The sequence below is a fragment of the Elaeis guineensis genome, chromosome 12 (genome assembly GCF_000442705.2).
Source record: "Elaeis guineensis isolate ETL-2024a chromosome 12, EG11, whole genome shotgun sequence".
NCBI lineage: Eukaryota > Viridiplantae > Streptophyta > Magnoliopsida > Arecales > Arecaceae > Elaeis > Elaeis guineensis.
The window spans coordinates 78,178,689-78,188,639 of record NC_026004.2 but is presented as its reverse complement, the minus strand read 5'-3'; the positions used below and the strand labels follow the sequence as shown (position 1 = coordinate 78,188,639).

Below are 9,951 nucleotides of genomic sequence, written 5' to 3'. Positions count from 1 at the left end.
AATTTTCAGCTGTAAATATGATGAGTTTGTTACACTATTTCAGGCTTTCCCTATAACATAGATGGTCGCCAAGATTATCTCGAGGAAAAGCAGACTACTGGTTCACGAGGCAAGTGTGGGATAAACTCTATTTTAGTTCTTCACACATGAATTTATGTCCTATTACATAAAACACTATGTAATAAAGCTATTTATTAGGTGATGAAGCAAGATATGGAGGATACGTTTCAGCCACCATTTCAGAGCTGCATCCAGGAGCCATGCCAGTTGCTTGATGTGCTCTTATAATCAGATGAACGGGGTACCTGCTTGTGCTTGGGGCGATCTCCTGTGGCAAAATCGAAAACAATGGGGATTTGAGGGGTACGTCTTCGCCTCTTACTTCTATACTTGTTAGTTTATTTGTTCAACAAAGAGTATGTTACCCAAAAAAAAAAAAAAAGAAACAAAGAGTAGAATGCACCACTTATATTTGATAGTATTGCAGACTCATTTCTAAATGGTCTTTTCATGGACACACTGAATTCGAATCTAAATTAATGTAGGTATATTACTTCTGATTGCGATGCTGTTGCCATAATTCATGAAAACCAAAGCTACACTAATTCGCTTGAAGCTTCCAGAGCTGATGTGTTAAAAGCGAGTATCGATGTGCATGCCAAAGCAACTACTTGCTTGCTTTGGCTAAAAGAATTTTATGACATGCTTTGAAAGTTTGTGGACTGATTTGTCTCTCTTTTTGGGAAGGAATGAATATCAACCCTGGAATATATATATCTGCTTCGATACACTGGTGAAGCAGTCAAGTTTGGAATTGTTCGAGAAGAAGAGCCGGCGGACAATGCTTATACGGGAATGCCATGGATCAAGCCCCCTTGTCTTAGATGATTGCCGCTGGAAGTACTTCTATCTTCAACAAAGGCAAGGGCTGTGGTTCTTGCTATCAGGTATACAATTCCATGCGTGCACTTCACTTGGTGTACATTTAATATAATTCTATAGCTGCCCAAGTTTTTTTCCAACGTCGCTTATGCAGTTCGCATGCCAAATATTGCTCTCTTGTTAACTCCATGAAATAAGAACCAACAACACTTCAATTTCTTTATTAAATAATGACATTTCTTGAACACATGCAGGTGATGTGCACCACTCACAAGGCACGTTCAGGGAAGGTGGTGACGGTCGTGATCTCCAACTACTCATGCCCCAGCACTGTATGCTTAAGAGAATCCGCTCATTTCAATTTCAGCTGCACCGCATCTGGAGCAATGGCCAACCCGGGCATAGCTGATGAGCTAAGGAGCGCTGGATACCTCCAAATCCAAAACTCAAGGTACAAATTCCAAACAAGATCTACAAATTCCTCAATTATGACATCTATCACCAACCAAACTAAAACCTTGTTTGTATATATTTCAGAGTTGCATGCGAGTATCTAGGCAGGACAGTCACCTTCCCTACTACTTCGTGGCAGTGGAGTTCGAGGACGGTGACGGAGACCTGTCTGCTGTGGAGATTAAGGAAGGTTCTGGTGAGTGGCATGCCATGAGACAATCATGTGGTGTGGTATGGAGGCTCGACACTGCATCATCGGTCCATGGGCCATTCTCAATTCAGTTGACATTGCAGTACTCCAGCAAGAAGTTGGTGCCCAACACTGTAATTCCGGCGGGGTGGAAGCCAGGAGCCACCTATCAGTCTTTTCGTTAACTATAGCTAGTTGTGAGAATTTATGCATCTCCACATAACATACCATATAAACAGTGCATGTAGTTGTTATGCATGCCCATGTATGGCTTCATAATTGTACTTTTATCTTGATGACCGCATGTGATCTAATATTAATGAAATGGTGATGGATTATGTTTTCGTTTGGTGAAGATAGAATTACTTCCGGCGGCAATCATGGCGGAAAAGGGGGCTTGATCCATGGCATTCCCGCATCCGCAGGCTCCCCTGTTAAATATAAGCCCTTGCCTTCGTTAGCAGTCAATTACCATATCATTTTTTATTATTACCCTTTTTAAAAGCAGCTGGCCGACAACGCTCATAAGCGTCCCTGGGGTCTGCTTAAGAGCGTGGCCGTGGGCATTTCGTTAAAAAGCGACGGGTATAAGCGTCGTCGGAAGCCATTTCAACAAAAATAAGCAACGGTTATAATCGTCGTCGGGATCCACTAGCCGTCATGGTTTTAACTTTACCAACCTTTCACGCGTTGTTATTTAGCGATGAATTTCCACTCTCTCGTACCCGACGCTTCCATGATGCTTGTGCGCGCATCGTAGAATTAATTTGTAATGCTTGTTTGCGTTGATAAAGATCAAAATTTTGATCGATAATTTTTTATTTTTTTATAATGAATGTGTTTCAGATCTGATATAATGTATATGATATATTAAATCTAATTAGATTAGATGAAAAACATAATTGATAAGATCAAAAATATGTTCATGATATAAAATAATTTTATCAATAATTGCATGTTGATGTCATTATATATGAAATTAGATTTCAGATCTTAGTAGCCTAGTATTCAGATTGATGAGATCATCAGACCGTCTGGTCATAGGAGATTGAAGAGATTAATATCTCTTTTACCTATTCAATGGGTTCTCTTATGACGTGTAGGGATGTCATTGTGATCCGATTTCATGAAGAAGAAAAGCGAACTGATTTTTATGTATTATTTTGATCATAAATATGTTTAGATTAGATCTAAAATAATTTATAATTTATTACAATAAGATAAAATTCAGATATAAAATTATTTTACATCTGAATCGCTTGTTACATATGATGTAATCGGTATTGATATAAAGATTGTCATGATACATGAGATGTATGTATGAAGTTTAGATCGTACCTATGTATGTTTAATTGTTAAACATATTATGAAAATTTATTTTCATATATTGAAATATATGGTATGCTTCACCTGAAATCCTTGTAAAATATTTCTACAGACTGAAACACACATTTCACATACTTAATTATGAATTAAGTTTTGAATGATCTAGATTTGAGAATTGAAGATCATTAAGACATCACATAAAATGATGGACAAAGGGTTAACATAAATCAGATCCCTTTAATAGGTTAGACCTAGGGTTAGAAACATATATGGACCATGTAGAGAAATTGATTAAATCTAATCAAGTGGTGAATCAGATCAGATTAGTATTTCTCTAAATCAATCTCAATAGTTGTAGTTTGATCAAGTCCATGTGTTTGACCCTAATAAATAGATCATGATCATGGCTCCGTGGTTGAGTCCGAATCTTTTGATGAGCCAAATCGAAATTAATTATCAGTTAGTATCTAAGGTAAATTTGGCAGATTCGATCAAGTGATTTTTAATTGAGAGCTATTCATCTAAATGCATCTGCAGTGAGTTAAGGGCATATCCCTCCACTGATCTCACTTATCTGACCAACATGGTAGAATATGTTTTGATTAGGTTACTAGTCGATTCGTGCAGACCCATGCCATTAAGGTAAATTAGTGTGACTGATTTAGGTATTTTTAGATCAGCTTGTGTCTAATCCTTTACATGACTTGATGAAGTCAGTGAAAGGATTTGCAGCTAGCAAGTCGACTGCTTCTCTTATTTTCAGATCAATGAATCAAATCTTCTAAATTATTAGATCCATAAAGTGATAAAGTTATGAGATAACTTGATCATTGCCCCTATTAAGGTGTGTGATAATGAGTCCAATATTCCAAATAGACATTGGAGGTGTCATACGTCTGGTGTCTATTACATATTGAAATTGTCATTCATCATATGACCATCATGATGTACCTTCAGATCAATGCTCAAGTTGGCTGAGCCATACTCAAACTTAGACATCCGTTTGTTAGATGCACTTGGTATGTCATGTTAATGGTTGGACCTAACCGAGATTTTTAGTGGAGGCACCACACGCCTGCTGAAGGAAAGCCTAGGGCAAAACTTATTGCTAGAAGTTGTTTGGAGAAATAATTAGTTATGAACCTATCCATAGATGCACTAAGGTTGGCCGGGCCACACTCGGGTCTGAATGCAGTCCGTGTGGATTCTAGTATCCGCTAAGAAATTAGTGTAATTTTTCGAGTTGGAGGTAGAGGCTACCAATTCATAAAAATAGTAGGAGGATCTTTAGATTAAAATCTATATTTTCAGGATCAAAAATAATTCATATACTAATAGGCTAATATTTTTCTTTCAGTTATGGCCAACACACTATCTCTCCATATGCTGTTGGATAGTGACAAGCTCACCGGATTCAATTTTGATAGTTGGTATCGAAAGTTGAGGATCATCTTAGAGCATGAGAGAATTTTATACGTCCTTACAGATCAGGCATCTGAAGAACCTACAGCCAATGTGTTGGGAAATGTGTCCCAAAAGTCAATCGTCAAGCTGTTGACAGTTAAGCAACCAAGTATTATAATTGATTTGTTAATAAATAAAATATATTTTTGGCATTTTCATCATAAGTCTTCATCTTCTAATGAACTCCGTTGTTATGATGAAGTCTTTAGGGCTATTTAAGTTCGATAAAAAGAGAATTTATCGATTAGTTCTTAAAACTGTTCACGATCAAATGATAAGTTGTTAATAAGGACGACAGCTTCTATCGAGCATAGATCGCTGTAGGCCATATGGGTTGGTTGTCCTCTTAACCAAGGAGTGTGGAGATAATGGTATGGCATACAGGTGAGATATAAAGGTACATCATCATTGAACGTGACCAACTCCAGAGCATTCTGCTGTCGAAAATGTCTCTGATGGGATATAGGTATAAGTGTCCCTTAGACTTGAGATCGCCTCAGTGACTTGCAAACAACTCACTGTGCTTTGGTACCGGACTAACTGAATTTTTCATTCAACAACGAAAAGCTTCTGGGCACAGTCAAGTACTTGCGAAGTCAGAGTGTGATCGAGATAGAATTGACCACTTCAAGAGTTGGAGAAGAATGAGTCGCTGTATTTCAATTTAGTAAAACCTTGGCCAGGATAATCCATCAGATGGATTTGATATTTTGAAATACAATATGGACAACCTGATCAGAGTTGATAGTTGAACTCTGAGATGTCCTATGATCATTTTGGTCAAGGGGATGAATTATATAAAAACTATATCCGCATGGGTTCTAAGGATGTTGTTCTACACATTCGACCTATCCGGTCGTCGGGTACCATTGCTAGATGGTCACTTCGATTGGTATAGAAATTTATTCCTATGCTACTGACTTAAGTTCGGACCTATGAGGTCATACACATTAGAGTTCATGATCCGATCGGATGGCTGATCAATGATTAAAAATCATTCTAGGGTTAAATGATCAATACGATTGACATTTAACCCAGTGCAAGTGTTGCAGGAGGATCGATTAGCAATTTGATTGCTAATTGGCTTAATTTGATTAAGCCCATGGGTTGAGATTAAATCTAATTGAATATGATTTAATTAGATTTAGTTTGGGCTTGATTGGATCAAGTTCAATTGGTTTATTGGATAAGCCAACTGCAAGGAAAAAATTAGTCCTAGTTCAATTAGGATTGGGTCAACCTAATTTCTAATTTGATTAAAAAGTTAAATCAGATTTAAATATAATTTAATCTGATTAAATTAGGTTCTTAATTGGGTTAAGACTTATTTTAATTGGGTTAATCTAATTTTGATTTGATTTGGTTTGAGAAACCAAATTAAAACAAGTCATAAGATAGAATCCTAGTAAGATTAGGATTCCACCTTGCGCCACATAAGCCCCCCCACACCCTCTCTCTTATTCCATGCCAATCCCCTCTTATTTTGTGTGACCAAAAGCCCTCTCCCAGGTCTCTCCCATATCCACAAAAGGTTTCCTCTCATTTTTCTTATATGGAAGGTGGTTTGGATCAAATCAAAGTGGAATAAGTTTGGATTTCGAATTCTATGAGATAGAATTTTAGAAATCCAAAACTCTTTCAATTTTGCACCGAATTTATCCAAATTTTTTTTAAAATTTTTGTAACTTTTAGGGTACACATTGTGCATCTTTTTCTGATGGTCCATGCATGAAAATAAGGAGGAGGTGCTCAAGAGTTGAGCGCCCCTTATCTTGCCATGTTTGGATAAGCCTTGACTAGGTATTTGACCTAGACAAGGACTCTATCATATCTCTCTCTATAAAATGAGTTTCTTCATAAAATTTTTGGAGAAGATAGAGATTTGAGATACCTTTGGGTCATCCAAAAATTAAAGAGAAAGACTTTCAGGTCGTGGAGATATAATAGACACAAGAAAGGGTGTTTAGAGAGAGAAACGAGAAGAAGAAGAGGGTCTTTTTCTAGGATTGTTTGTTTTCATCTCTTTCCTTCCTCCATCTTGAGTTTTTAGAGAGCATCTTAGATCTGAAACTCCTCCTCCTACTTCTCATCTTTGGAAGAGCCCAAATCAAGAAGAAGGAGGTACCTGATCAACCATCAAAGAAGGATCAACACAGTACTAGCATACTATGCTGATTTCCTGAAGCAGAACTTCTGATCGAGATTCGTGGGCTCGTGTAGATGACTCCTAGAGGCCGGACACGTGTACAGCTTGCAACATCATCCTCAAGCCCAGATCAGCGAGGTTAGAATGTCTAACTTGCAAGGTAATAGATCTGATCTATTGTTTAATACATACATTAGATGTAGTATAGAAACATGTTGATATGATCAACATGTAGTTTATGCTCTATATATTTTAATTTTTGATTTAATGCTATGTAATAATCATGTAATAGGATCTTAGATCTAGAGATTCTCTAATTTTAAAAAATAAATTTTGATTTATTTTAGTTTTTTGCTGTATGATCTTGAAAAAGTTTCAAGATCTAAGCCTGAAACTCTAGATCTGGTTCCATCACAATGCTCCTCATACCGCGAGAGATACTTACATGAAGTGGCTCAATGATCGCACGATTGTGTGTTACGTGACGAGAAGCAGCCATAAACAACAAACTTAGTCGTAAGTTCAAGGATGCGTAGCCAGAGGAGATCATTCAAATGTTGAACGAGTCCTTCGGTACCTCTGAGGATGTGGAGAGACACAAAATCTCCTACACAGTGTTCAATATCCGTATGCAAGAGGGGGCTTCAATCATCGATTATGTATTGTACATGATTGAGTAGATTGAATGCCTTAGCAAACTTGACTTTTCGTTGCATGAATAGTTAGGCAATGATACTATCCTTAATTCACTACTGTTGGGTATAAAATACCCACAGCCGAAACCCATGCCAGCACCGACATCAGCACAGCTCTGCCCGGACTCCTACGGGAGCCGGGCTCCGCCGCCAGCACCGACATCAGCACAGCTCCGCCCGGACTCCTACGAAAGCCGGGCTCCGTCGCCAACACCGACATCAGCACAGCTCCGCCCGGACTCCTACGGGAGCCAGACTCCGCCACCAACATCAGAACAGCTCCGCCCAGACTCCTACGGGAGCCGGGCTCCGCCTCCGACATCAATTGCGGGTAAGCTCCGACCGGACTCCTACCAGAGCCGGACTTCACCCTTAACTTTGATTGCAACACAGCTCCACCCGGACTCCTACGGGAGCCGGACTCCGCCACCAACATCAGAACAGCTCCGCCCGGACTCTTACGGGAGCCGGGCTCCGCCTCCGACATGAACTGCGGGTAAGCTCCGACCGGACTCCTACGGGAGCCGGACTTCACCTCTGACTTTGGTTGCAGCACAGCTCCGCCCGGACTCCTACGGGAGCCGAGCTCCGCCCTCGACATCAACTGCAACGCAGCTCCGCCCGAACTCCTACGGGAGCCGGACTCCGCCACCAACATCAGAACAGCTCCGCCCGGACTCCTACGGGAGCCGGGCTCCGCCTCCGACATGAACTGCGGGTAAGCTCCGACCGGACTCCTACGGGAGTCGGACTTCACCTCTGACTTTGGTTGCAGCGCAGCTCCGCCCGGACTCCTATGGGAGCCGGGCTCCACCTCCGACATGAACTGCGGGTAAGCTCCGACCGGACTCCTACGGGAGCCGGACTTCACCTCTGACTTTGGTTGCAGCGCAGCTCCACCCGGACTCCTATGGGAGCCGGGCTCCGCTCACGACCCCTACCGCCAGGAGGACCTCGCCCGGAGCCCAACAGAAACCGGGCTCCGGCCGTTGCCGAGCTTCAATCGACAGATCCACGCCCCCTGACAGGCTGCAGTAGCCCTAGCAACCCTGCTCCACTTCCTGAGGTGGACTCCGCGTAGTACCATCATTCCCTAACAGGCCGCAGTAGCCCTAGCAACCCTGCTCCACTTCCTGAGGCAGACTCCGTGCAGTACCATCATTCCCTGACAAGCCGCAGTAGCCCTAGCCGCCCTGCTCCACTTCCCGCGGCGGACTCCGCACAGCTCCACTATCCTCTGGCAGGCCACAGTGGCGGCCACGAACCTGCTCCACCTCCTGCGATGGATACCAGGCGATTCTCCTATCCGCTGACAACGGACGCTGCTCCACCCCTCATAACAGATCCCACGTGGCGGGCCGAGGTGATGGCCACGTGTCCACTCCACTATCTTCCGCAATCAATTCCCCTGACCATGGGCGGCCCACTACCAGGCGGTTACAAACGTCGCCATCAATCCATTTGCCTCCTCTGCCTATAAAAGGGGGACCCAGATACGTTATTCTCTAAGCTCCTTTTCCCTATCTCAAAACTCTGCTAAATTCTCCGTTCGAGCACTCCATTCTTGTTGAGGCAGAGAACTGACTTGAGCATCGGAGGGTCTTGTCGGAGCAACCCCACCTCCGGTTTAGACTTTCCTTGCAGGTCCCGACGGCGACCGTGGCTTCCCCGACTCCAGCTTCTCCAGCGCAAGCGGATTTTTGCACCAACAGGATTGGCGCTAGAGGAAGGGGCTGTGTCTTCGCAGCACCCTTGTTCTTGAAGGGGTGTTCAATGGAGCTGCCTCCGACCGTCTCTCCGTCATCCACTCCTAATCCTCCCCCGCGAGATCGACACCCGATGCCTCCGCGCAGGGCGTCCACCCGGCGATCCACGGCCTCTGCGGCCAGATCTCAGGCTCCGGCCTCCCCTCCCGTTTCTCAGCCAGCTCCTCCTCCCCCTCCGGCGACGGCGGTCGGTGCGGAGCAGTTCGATTTGCTGGCGCAGCAGGTCAAGGGCCTCGTCGAGGCCGTACAGGCAATGCAGCAGCAGCCACCGCAGGCGTCGGCACATCCGGAGGGGGCATCGCCGGAATGCCAGAACCCGACGGTGGGGCGGGCCACCTGGGCCAGCCACCCCGTCCTTCCTGGGAAGGCGAATCCGAGGGTAGAGAGCCCTCAGTCGGACCACGACTCCACCCCTGGAAGATCCCTGCCCCCATTCTGCCAAAGGACCCTCGAGACGCGAAGTCGAGAGGACTTCCTGGACCGAAGGCTCCAGGAGATGAACCGGCGGATCGAAGAACTCCACCACGTGCCTCCCGCTTATGGTGAGGATATCTGCACCGACCCTCCCTTCTCCCAAATGATTATGCAGGAACCGATCCCGCCGAATTTCAAGCTCCCCCAGTTTGAAAGCTACGACGGGACGTCGGACCTGGTGGATCACCTGGAGGCCTTCCGAACGATGATGCTGCTTCACGGAGCTCCCGACGCCATCTTGTGCCGGGCTTTCTCGTCTACCTTGAAGGGAGCAGCGAGGAACTGGTACTCGGCTCTGAAGTCGGGTACCATATTTTCCTTCGATCAAATGAGCCACCAATTCGTGGCCCATTTTGTCAGCAGCCGGCGTCCCCGGAAAGGTTCGGAGTCCCTCATTAACATCAAGCAGAGGGAGGGGGAGTCCATACAGGCCTACATCAACCGCTTCAACATCGCGGCGTTGGAGGTCCGGAACTTGGACCAGTCGGTTGCCATGGCCGCCCTGAAAGGTGGCCTTCAGAAGAATGATCTCTTGTACTCCCTGGAGAAGAAGTA

At 44.0% G+C, this 9,951-nt stretch overlaps 1 pseudogene; it reads left to right on the top strand.

Moving 5' to 3' along the window:
- Positions 1-292: 292 nt before the first annotated feature.
- On the top strand, positions 293-1,809 carry LOC140852849 (expansin-B11-like; annotated as a pseudogene).
- The last annotated feature ends 8,142 nt before the right edge of the window (positions 1,810-9,951 follow it).